This window comes from Canis lupus, chromosome 30 (assembly GCF_048164855.1).
Source record: "Canis lupus baileyi chromosome 30, mCanLup2.hap1, whole genome shotgun sequence".
NCBI lineage: Eukaryota > Metazoa > Chordata > Mammalia > Carnivora > Canidae > Canis > Canis lupus.
In genome coordinates, this window is record NC_132867.1 from 35622279 (window position 1) to 35632469 (window position 10191).

Genomic DNA, 10191 nt, shown 5'->3' on the forward strand with positions numbered 1-10191 from the left:
TTTGTTTCTTAAGAATGAAGACTTACAGAGCTTTCTGAGACCTGACATCTGAATTTTATCAGAATGTACCAGGGTTGCCTATGCCCAGTTGCTTCGCATCATGTATACAGAAGGGAGATAAACAGTAAAATGTTGATTTTTATGTTTTTGGTATTCTGACATCCTTTGTTCTTCATAAAGACTTTATCACAGCTTTTGTAGATAGCTGAGAAATAATCATTAAAACTTAAGAGATGAACAATTGCTACTTTTTACATTACAAAGACAGGGATTTTATCCTTTCTTTAAGAACAGCAGGACACTGGGACATGGATGTCATACAACTTTTGTCACCATTTTCATGGTTTATCAGTCTTGGAATTAGAGGTTGGTGGAGGATGAGAGAAATAAGACTAAAACTCCAAAGTCTCACTTTTAATTTGCCTATGTTAATGACTTGATTGTCTCATCTTCATGGTTGAAAGGGTACGTGTGTGTATATATACAGAAACACCAAAGTTAGAGGTGTCTGGGTGGCACCGACAATTAAGCATCCGACTTAGTTTCAGCTCAGGTCGCGATCTCAGGGTTGTGAGATTGAGCCCCTTGTAGGGTTCCACGCTCAGTGCAGACTATGCTTAAGACTCTCCCTCTGCTCCACCCCACCCCTCCCTCAAATCAATCAATCAATCAATCTTTAAAAGGGGTTGGGTCAATAAACCTAAACCAAAGAAGAAGAAGAAGAAGAAGAAGAAGAAGAAGAAGAAGAAGAAGAAGGAGAAGGAGAAGGAGAAGGAGAAGGAGAAGGAGAAGGAGAAGGAGAAGGAGGAGAAGGAGAAGGAGAAGGAGAAGGAGAAGAAGAGAAAAGAAAAGAAAAGAAGAAGAAGAAGAAGAAGAAGAAGAAGAAGAAGAAGAAGAAGAAGAAGAAGAAACATAAAGTTAATTTTCTCATTACTATTCAGGCAAAAATCAAGGTTTCAAACCTCAGTATGTATCAATGCCATGTTTCTTAACTTTGCTCCATTATAAACTCAAGGAAAGAAAAAATGTGTGCCACCTGAAGATGGGAAAGTCACAAAGCCTTAGGAGGGTTACCTAACAGTAATTATTAGACAAGGGCTTGCCAGGGATTTGTTTTCCTCAGTGAAAAAGGCCTCATGGAATTTTCTTGCTGAAAGGAACCTAAAAACTTACCGTGATGAGTGTCCTCATTTTCTAGATGAAACAACTGAGACCCTGGAGAAATCAACATTGATGCCAAAGATCACCCTGTTAATTAGTATCAAAGCCAAAGGAGTCCCCGGGGTGTTCTGGCTCCTGGGTCAGGGCTCCTTCGGAACCTACCGTGTCCCCTCGATGATGGGTACAGAAGTTTCCTATCATCAAGGTTAAGATGAAAGATCTCATAAGCTGCAGACATGTTTAGATGCACCTTCACAAAACCATTGGATCCACTTAATGTATGCTCTTCTAGTAGGAAAGAAACTTGTCTTTGGGTGATGCCCAATTATTCTGATTATCTCCAGAATAATTCAGAAACCATTTTTCTGCCAAAACAAACCAGAGAAAGAACATAGATTTCCAAAGCCCATCAGCAAACACAGATCACCTGAAGAGTAACACCAAAGTCGTATTTCCTCCTGTGATGAGGCACATTGCTTCAAGATGAGAATTACTAAACTTCATATCTCCCACTGCACCCAGCCCATAGTTGTGCTAATATTTCTTTTTAATGAATGAAGTATGTACATCATTACTTTATACCCTGGCACTGTGCCTTTTTCAAAAGAAGCACTTCATAAACATGTGTCTAATTTCCTGTGCTGTCAGAAATATTGTTTAATCATACTGTTAAAAATAAAGACCTCCAGGACCCACTGTACTAAATTCTCCAAACCACTACATACTCTTTCCTCTTTGGGCCACTCAGCTGTGCAGCCGGAAATGGATCGTGGGGGGAGAGCAAATACCCCGGAATGTAGGCTATGTCAGAAAGTGTTTGGAGAATGCCTCCAAAGCTGAGAAAGTATTTCCAAAACAATATACACACAAAGATATTTGAACCAGAGGCTATGCACTCCAAAATAGATGCATGGAGCACATTCACAGAATATCACATTTTTATCTCATTTAGGAGCTGCAGCCCATCCCTGTGAACCCAAGAATTAAGGTGATTAGAAAACAAGTGTGCCCCAGACTGGTATGCTTGCAGTAGATCATGTAGTTATACATGGATCTTCCTATATAGTAAAATACACATAAAATTGTAATTAAGCTCACAGGCATATTATAAATCTTACCTGATCAATATTAGCAAGTTTCAGAAAAAAAACCTGTATTCAACAATTATGTCCTGTAAAAGACATGCAGTGCTTTTTCACTGAAAACTAGGTGTCACCAGTTGAAATCTGAGAACACAAGTTGAGTGTTGAAGCAACTTTCCAAAACTATCCTCTCATGTTCTCTGCCAGCTGACACGGTTGAAATGACCTGGAGGTTTCCTCTCCCCTGACAGCACAGAGACAGCAAAAAATTGTCTAGGTTTGTAGTTTCCAGTCATACAGAAGTTCCAATCATATCACTATGAAAACATTTTAAATTAAACCCTTAAAATGATCTACCCAAGGGAATACTACTTGGCAATGAAAATGAATGAACTACTGACCTACACAACAGCCTGGGATGAACCTCAGAAGCATTTTGCTCTGTGAGAGTAGTCAGACACAAGACTATATATATATAGTTTACGATTCTATTTATAGAAAATTTCTAGAAAAAGCAAAACTGTGGAGACAAAGTAGATCAGTAGTTGCCTGGGGCTGCAGGTGGGAACAGGGAGTGACTGCCAAGAGGCAAGGGGAGCCTTTTGGATGGATGAAAGTGTTGAAAGACTGGATTCATTCATAATGCATATGTAAATACAGAGATTTGCTAAAACACATCTACTGTGTCCTTGCAATGGGAGTTTATAGTATGTAAAGCTTTTTCAAGTAAACTCTATGCCCGATGTGAGACTCAAATTTATGACAACGACCATGAGATCAAGAGTCTCACGCACTACCAACTGAGTCAGCCAGGCACCCCTAAGGTATGTAAATTATTTCTCAGTAAATCTGTTTTTAATGTATCTTTTAAATTTATTATATTATTCTTTTAAAAGATTTATTTATTTTAGACAGAGAGAGCATGAGCAGGAGGGGCAGAGAGAGAGGGAGAGAGAAATTCAAGCAGACTCCACACTGTGCATGGAGCCCGACGGGGAATTCAGTCTCACAACTCCAAGATCATGATCTGAGCCAAAACCAAGAGTCAGATGCTTAACCAACTGAACCACCCTATTATTATTTTTTAAGAAGACTCCATACCCAACATGGGGCTTGAACTCATGACCTCGAAAGAAAGAATCCCATGCCCTACTGACTGGTCCAGCCACCACAAGTTTGAAGCCCCTAAGGGGGCACACAGTTACTGGAGGAACTGTAAGATCAGTTTAATGCACAGGATGGACAGAGAAAGCTCCTATTCCATCTCCCTGCTCCAAAAATCCATTTAATATATTGTCATCGGATAGAGCGCATATCAGATATTAAACTGATAAGAACAGATACTACGCTTGATCTTAGCCACAGGCCAAGTATAAAGCTGTTTCTTAAAAAAGAAAAAGAAGAAGAAATGAAAAGAAATGGTTCTTTCAAGACCAGCCCAACACGACTTTATACAACCAGGTGGCCTCACCTGTAATTTCATGGTAGCTACTACGCTTTCTACAGGGAAGACTCTCTCCCCAGTCAGGGCACTTTGACATATGAATCTAGATACAGTTATATCAAACCAGGATTGGGTGACATTTCAAAAATTAGAATTTACAATTGCAGTACAAACATAATTATGATTTTGTTAGCCAACTCACGGTACCAATGCCATGTTCAAGAGTGTTAATACGTTATTATATCGAGGGAAGCTAACAAACCACTTCCCTATGACTGGGAGCCCAGGAGAGCTGCGTGAGCTTTTCTTGAACCAGGCAGCTGTTAGGGCAGCTCCTGGAGCAGGAGGAGAGGTATTTAGGGTGTAGACTTAAATGCCTCCCCTAACAACTGTGGTATGCTGGCTACACACATCTCCATCACCACAGAAATGTAGGGAAATTATATTAGGAAAACTCATCCTGTTTAAAGGCACAAGAATGAATGGAACATTCTGGGGTCAACTTGACTAATGTTTCCATTCACAGCAAGTGGTGCTCAAACTTGGGTGTGTATAAAAATCTCCTGACTTGTTAAAAAAAGGCTGATTCCCAGGCCAGGCCCCGGGGCTACCAAACTGAACGTCTGGGAACAAGGCCCAGAGCCTGCATCTTTACGGAGCCACCAAGGTGATTTCTGCTGATGCTCCTCAAAACACAAATGGAGGAACATGGAATAAAGGAGAGAGAGGGAAGGAAAGCGAGCAAGAAAGTAGTGGAAAAAAAGGAATGAAAGGAGAGAGGGAGGAAGAAAGCAAGCAAGGAGAGAGCAAAAGAAAGAACAAGGAATAAAGAGAGCCCAGTGAAGAGGATGAAGATGAACACACCTAGTCGGGCCTTGCCTTACACGCTTCAGCTGAAGCTAGTGTTTGATTCTTTCCAAACTTCGTCTCCTGTCCACATCTCATACTGTGCCTTCGTCTTTACCCATCTTTTAGTCTTGCTTTCAGGTCCTGTGGTGCATGGGGGACCTAGTTTTAAGGGTTTTTTTCTGGCAACCTCCCAGCCCCTACCTGCCACGGGACAAGACCCAACTAGAAGCAGCGACTAACCCTAGCTTGCTCACTGGCCTGTAGGGGGGTCCTCACTTTGGGATCACAGGAGAAAAACTTGCAGGGGAGTCTGTTCTAAAACCCTCAGGGAGAGAAGCACAGAGTTGGTTGAACTTGACAACCCGGCCCAGAAGAGAAGCCCTTCCCTAGTGAGGACACCTGTCCACTGTGGCCTGGGGAGAGAGGAACGCCGTCCTGCCCGGGAGACCTACACACAGTGATCCACCCCTGATTCCTCAGTTCCAGGAATGCTTCTGCTCTCAGCCTTCCTTGGCAACAACCCAGTCCGTGAGCAATGGCCCTTGGCTTTCTCTGGAAGATTTTACCTGGCCACCAGACCACGTGGGTAAACTTTTGACAGCTGTGTCTGTGACATGTGACCCAGCCCCTCAGTCCCTGCTGATTGGACCAAGAGAGGACACTTGACCCCAACTGGCTGAATCAGAGCCCCTTTTCCAGGCAACTTGCAATTCTAAGATACTCCCATCCCATGTTGGCTGGTTTCTTATACAGAGAAGTCAAGAAAATTCAGGGGCGTTAGCATAGCTTTTTCCCACACATGGGGAATGAATATAGGTGAGAGAGAGGAGAGCTGTATGATAGAGAGGGTCCCCCTGGGGTGACTCCATCCCATTCCCCAGTTCAGATCCCTTCCGAGCTCCCGCTGACTTTCTGCACTTTGGTCCATCAGATTCTCCAATATCATTGAAATAAAGCGTCCTTTTGTGGTTGTTAATTCCAGTTCTTACCTGAAGTCAGAGCCCTCACTAATCCAGGTGACGCAGGTACGATCACATTTCCCTTTCCTATCTCCATCCCTGCTTCAACTCGAATCCCTTCTTTCTGTAGACAGGAAGGCAGACCACATTGTCTTCCTTATGGTACAAAATGAGAGCTTTCCTCAAAAACTGATTTGGTTTGAATCACTGACTGCAATCTAATCGGCTGACTGTATTTGAAATTATAAAATTATTATTCATTTTTAGGTGCAAAATTGAACTAAGGATTTGTTTTATTTAAAAAAAAAAACAAGCAAACCTTGGGGTGCCTGGCTGGCTTGGTCAGCAGAGCATGCAACTCTTAATCTCAGGATTGTGGGCTTGAGCCCCATGCTAGGTGTAGAGATCACTTTAAAATAAAATCTTTTTTTTAAAAGAATTTATTTATTTATTTGAAAAAGAGAGAGAGCACAGTAGGGGGAGGAGCAGAGGGAGAGGGAGAAGGAGGCTTCCCATTGAGTAGGGAGCCCAACATGGGGCTTGATCCCAGGACCCTGGGATCATGACCTGAGCTGAAGGCAGGCGCTTAACTGTCTAAGCCACCCAGGCACTCCTAAAAATAAAATCTTAAAAAAGTAAAATAAAATAAAATAAAAAATCCTTGTCAGGGCACTTGGCTGGCTCAGTCAGAAGAGCATGCAACTCTTGATCTTGGGGTTGTGAGTTAGAGCCTCACATTCGGTATAGAAATTACAAAATTACATAAAATAGAATCTGAATATTTGTCTTTTAGAGTTACATATTGAAATACTTATGCTTGAAATTATATGATGTCAGGACTTTCTTCTAAATAATACGGGAGGGCAGGGAGTAAGTGAGGGCATAGATAAAACAAGATTGACCTTGAGCTGATAATTGTTGAATCTGGATGACTCGAGTTCATCATACGAGTCTGTCTACTTTTGCATATAATTAAATTTTTCCATAATAAGAAACTCTAAAAATAAGGATGGAAATTTTTTTCAGGGGAATACCTCTGAAATAACATGAAACTATCAACATTTAAAAGTAAGAAGAAGCTTCTTAAATTAGCGATCTAAAAGTAAGACTCCAAAGTCAGTCACCCATAGCAGGAGTGGGTCTCGGGCAGCACGTAGCTGGTATGAGAATAAAGACATGCCAGGTGCGTATGACCCCCTTCCCTTGAATGAAAACAGCATCTTGGAGTTTGTGTTCGACTCATCTCTGATGATGCCATCCAAAATAAAATAGTCTAAGATCTATAGATTTAAGTTTAAACAACCACATTTAACTATATACTCAGTAGTTTTGCATGTTTTCCTTGCACCAAGGCCATGCTCATCTTCTCTGTAGCTTTCCAATTTTAGTCTCTGTGCTGCCAAGGCGAGCACAATATACTTAGTAGTTTTTATTTTATTAAAAATTATTTGGTGAATTTAAGAGTATGAAACTTTGCTCAAAGTAGAACATTTTCCAAATAGGTTGAAAGCATGTGTGTGAGAAAATAAAGCATCTTGAGAATTCTCCAACGTCTCCAAAAAGCCTACTGTATCTGTGCATACCTTCTTATTTAGAGGAGCGAGTAGGAGGGAGGAAGAGGGAGGCTGCTTGTTGAGTATTCAAGAGCGGCTGATGATTCTTTATATATTCATTACGGTTAAGAGTGTCTTTTGGGGGGGTGTGGATGTGAGGAGAAATATTTAGTTTTCCTTTTAAGCATGGTTGTCCATTTCACCCTCAAACCAACCTGTTTTCAAGGAGGCCAAAGTATTTTCTCTGGCAGAGGACCCAAGGGTACCATCTGCTCCTTGCATGACCCATTGCTCTCCTGATTTTATGGTTGCTCTCACGCTGTGGACACATTTGGGGGCCCATGTCTGAAACCAGAAGTCCCCAATTTCCCTTTCAGCATGTGAGTGTTCCCTCCTTTATCGATGGTGGTGTCCCTTTGCTCCATCAGCCCCGCTTTCTTTTTTCCATCCACAGCACAACTTCTCAGATCAAGGGTGGTGCTTGCTTTGATTGGACTTTTGAAACACTCCACTCCCAATGGGTCTTTTCATGGTAGGCTTTTGCTCTTATAACACATGTGTGCTCAAAACAATGCACGCTCCTGTCTAAATTGTGGCTCCGTTGGTTCCAAAGGCTAAAGACCCACTCTCTACCTCATGGAAACAAGAGGTCATTGCAAGGACATCTTTTTCATCAGAATGCATCAAGATTAAAAACAAAACAACTTCTCCATTCGAGAACCTAATGACCCCTTTCATTTCATCTTCAGGTGTTCATGAATTCAACGAAATGAAAGCTTTAGAATTACAAGGATGGGATTTAAAAATCTTTTTGTTAAATGAAATACTTACACCGCAAAAAAAAATAAATAAAGCAAAGAATATAGCTGAGTCAATAAACCAATCAATTTTTGGCATCATTTTTCCATGGAGCAATATTTTCTTACAGACAATGCAATATAAGTAAGAAGTAAAACCTAGATCAGTCCCCCCATTAACTTCTCATCCCCAACCCAAACTAAACCTTAGTTAAATTGCAAATTTCAGATCTTAAAATAATGTTTCAAAGTAATTTAAATATGTAAAATATTTGACTATATTAAATATGTAAACTTTATCTTAATATTTAATAAATAAATTTAAATATTTTGAAGAAAAATAGGAAGGCTTTTCAAACTCAAATTTCTTCAATGGGTGGTATATCTGTAGATGTGACTGGCTATGAAACAAAGTTTATTCTTTTTTTTTTTAATTTTTATTTATTTATGATAAGCACACAGTGAGAGAGAGAGAGAGAGAGGCAGAGACATAGGCAGAGGGAGAAGCAGGCTCCATGCACCGGGAGCCCGATGTGGGATTCGATCCCGGGTCTCCAGGATCGCGCCCTGGGCCAAAGGCAGGCGCCAAGCCGCTGCGCCACCCAGGGATCCCTGAAACAAAGTTTAATAAGTTCTACATAAGTTACGTGTTTAACACAGTAAAATTGCTTAAGGTCAGACATAAGAAAAATTTTGTCACCTATTTAGTATGTTTAGACAATAACTTCAGATACTAAATAAGTGGCTTTTGAATATTTTGGTCTAGGACTCTCACAAGGAAATATATTTTATAAATATACAGTAAACACTGAAGTGAAAATTATACAAGACAATATTTAACTCTTTACCTAAATATTCTGATACTTTTCTATTACTCACTCTCTCTCTCTTTTTAAAGATTTTGTTATAAGCCACACGGCTGACTTCACAAACCACTTATGCAAAGGGATGTACAGTTTGGAAAACATTGCTTTATTAACAAATAATGACATAGAAATTGTAGTGATAACAAACACCCATGTAGTCACTGCATGCTTTGAAAAATTCTAACATTCGGCCACATCTGCTTTAGATTATTATCCTTTTATTTTTTTTTAAATTTTCTTTATTTCTTCCTGAGAGACACAGAGAGAAGCAGAGACATAGACAGAGGGAGAAGCAGGCTCCCCACAGGGAGCATGATGTGGGACTCCATCCCAGGACCCCGGGATCATGCCCTGAGCCAACCACTCAGCCACCCAGGCATCCCTAGATTATTTTTTAAATTAAAATATTGTAGCTAGAATTTAAGGCTCCTACGTACCCCTCCCTGGTTTAATCTATCTGCCTCCACCCCAGAGACAAGGACTATTCTGGATTTGGTGATTATCGTCCCCATACATGTTTTTATATAGTTACCATGAGTGTATGGAACCATATACAACAATACTGCATATAAAAATATATTACGATATATAACATTAAGTTTTTCATGTTCATAAGTTTATTTTTTTTTTTTGTTCATAAGTTTAAAGCAAATGTTATTATCATATCCTACAACTTATCTTCTTCTCTAATACTATGTTTTTAAGATTTATTTGTACTGGTATAATGCTCTGGTTCATTCAACTTAACTGCTATGGTATATGGTATATCCACTGTCTGTATATTCCCTGCTTTATTATCCATTCTCCTGTAATAGGTCTTTTAAGTTGTTTACGATATATTATTATTAAAAATAATGTTGCAAAAATATTTTTGTACATGTCTCATTCTGTACCTAATCTAAAATCTTCCTGGGATGTACACAAATCAGCAGAATGACTGGATTGTATGCTTTACTATTTCTTCCTACAAGTTGCTCTGTAAAGTGACTGACACTCCTTCTAGATACCGTGTAGGAGAGTTGCTACATTTTCAACAGTCTCACAGGAGGTTGCCTCTGAGCTGGTCATCAGTCGTGCCTTCAACAAACCATCGCAATTTCTATCAGACCACTGCTTGTGGATGGTGTGGTTCATGATTATGTCATTGGACTCCATGTTCATGAATCCACACTGTACCTACCTCCTTTGCTGTAAGTGGGTTCCTGGTTGGAGCCACTGTATCCCCAGATAGTGGTGCAGGCTGGGGCCTGTCAGCAGAAAATGTGAACCTATCATGTCCAGGATAAAACCTGTGCTGTAAGGATGAGTCATTCAGGTGGACAGGGCCCAGGTAGACAGCTTGCCCTAAAAGATTGGCTGCTCTCAAGAAAGAATTGGCCTCTATTGCTGGCAGTTGGACATTTAGAGGTGGCAATAGCCAGACTGGCCTCAGAAGTGGCATTATATGCTTTCAAACCCTCATGTAGCCTCCATATGTGCA

The 10191-nt window shown here is 40.5% G+C and overlaps 2 non-coding genes across 2 annotated transcripts; both read right to left on the minus strand.

Annotated features, from left to right (window-relative positions):
* Positions 1-3431: 3431 nt before the first annotated feature.
* On the minus strand, positions 3432-3621 carry LOC140621849 (U2 spliceosomal RNA). Its single transcript, XR_012021575.1, has one exon. It is a non-coding gene; the product is annotated as a U2 spliceosomal RNA (small nuclear RNA).
* A 3178-nt stretch (positions 3622-6799) lies between these two features.
* LOC140621876 (U6 spliceosomal RNA) lies at positions 6800-6907 on the minus strand. The gene has a single exon (XR_012021595.1). It is a non-coding gene; the product is annotated as a U6 spliceosomal RNA (small nuclear RNA).
* Between the last annotated feature and the right edge of the window lie 3284 nt (positions 6908-10191).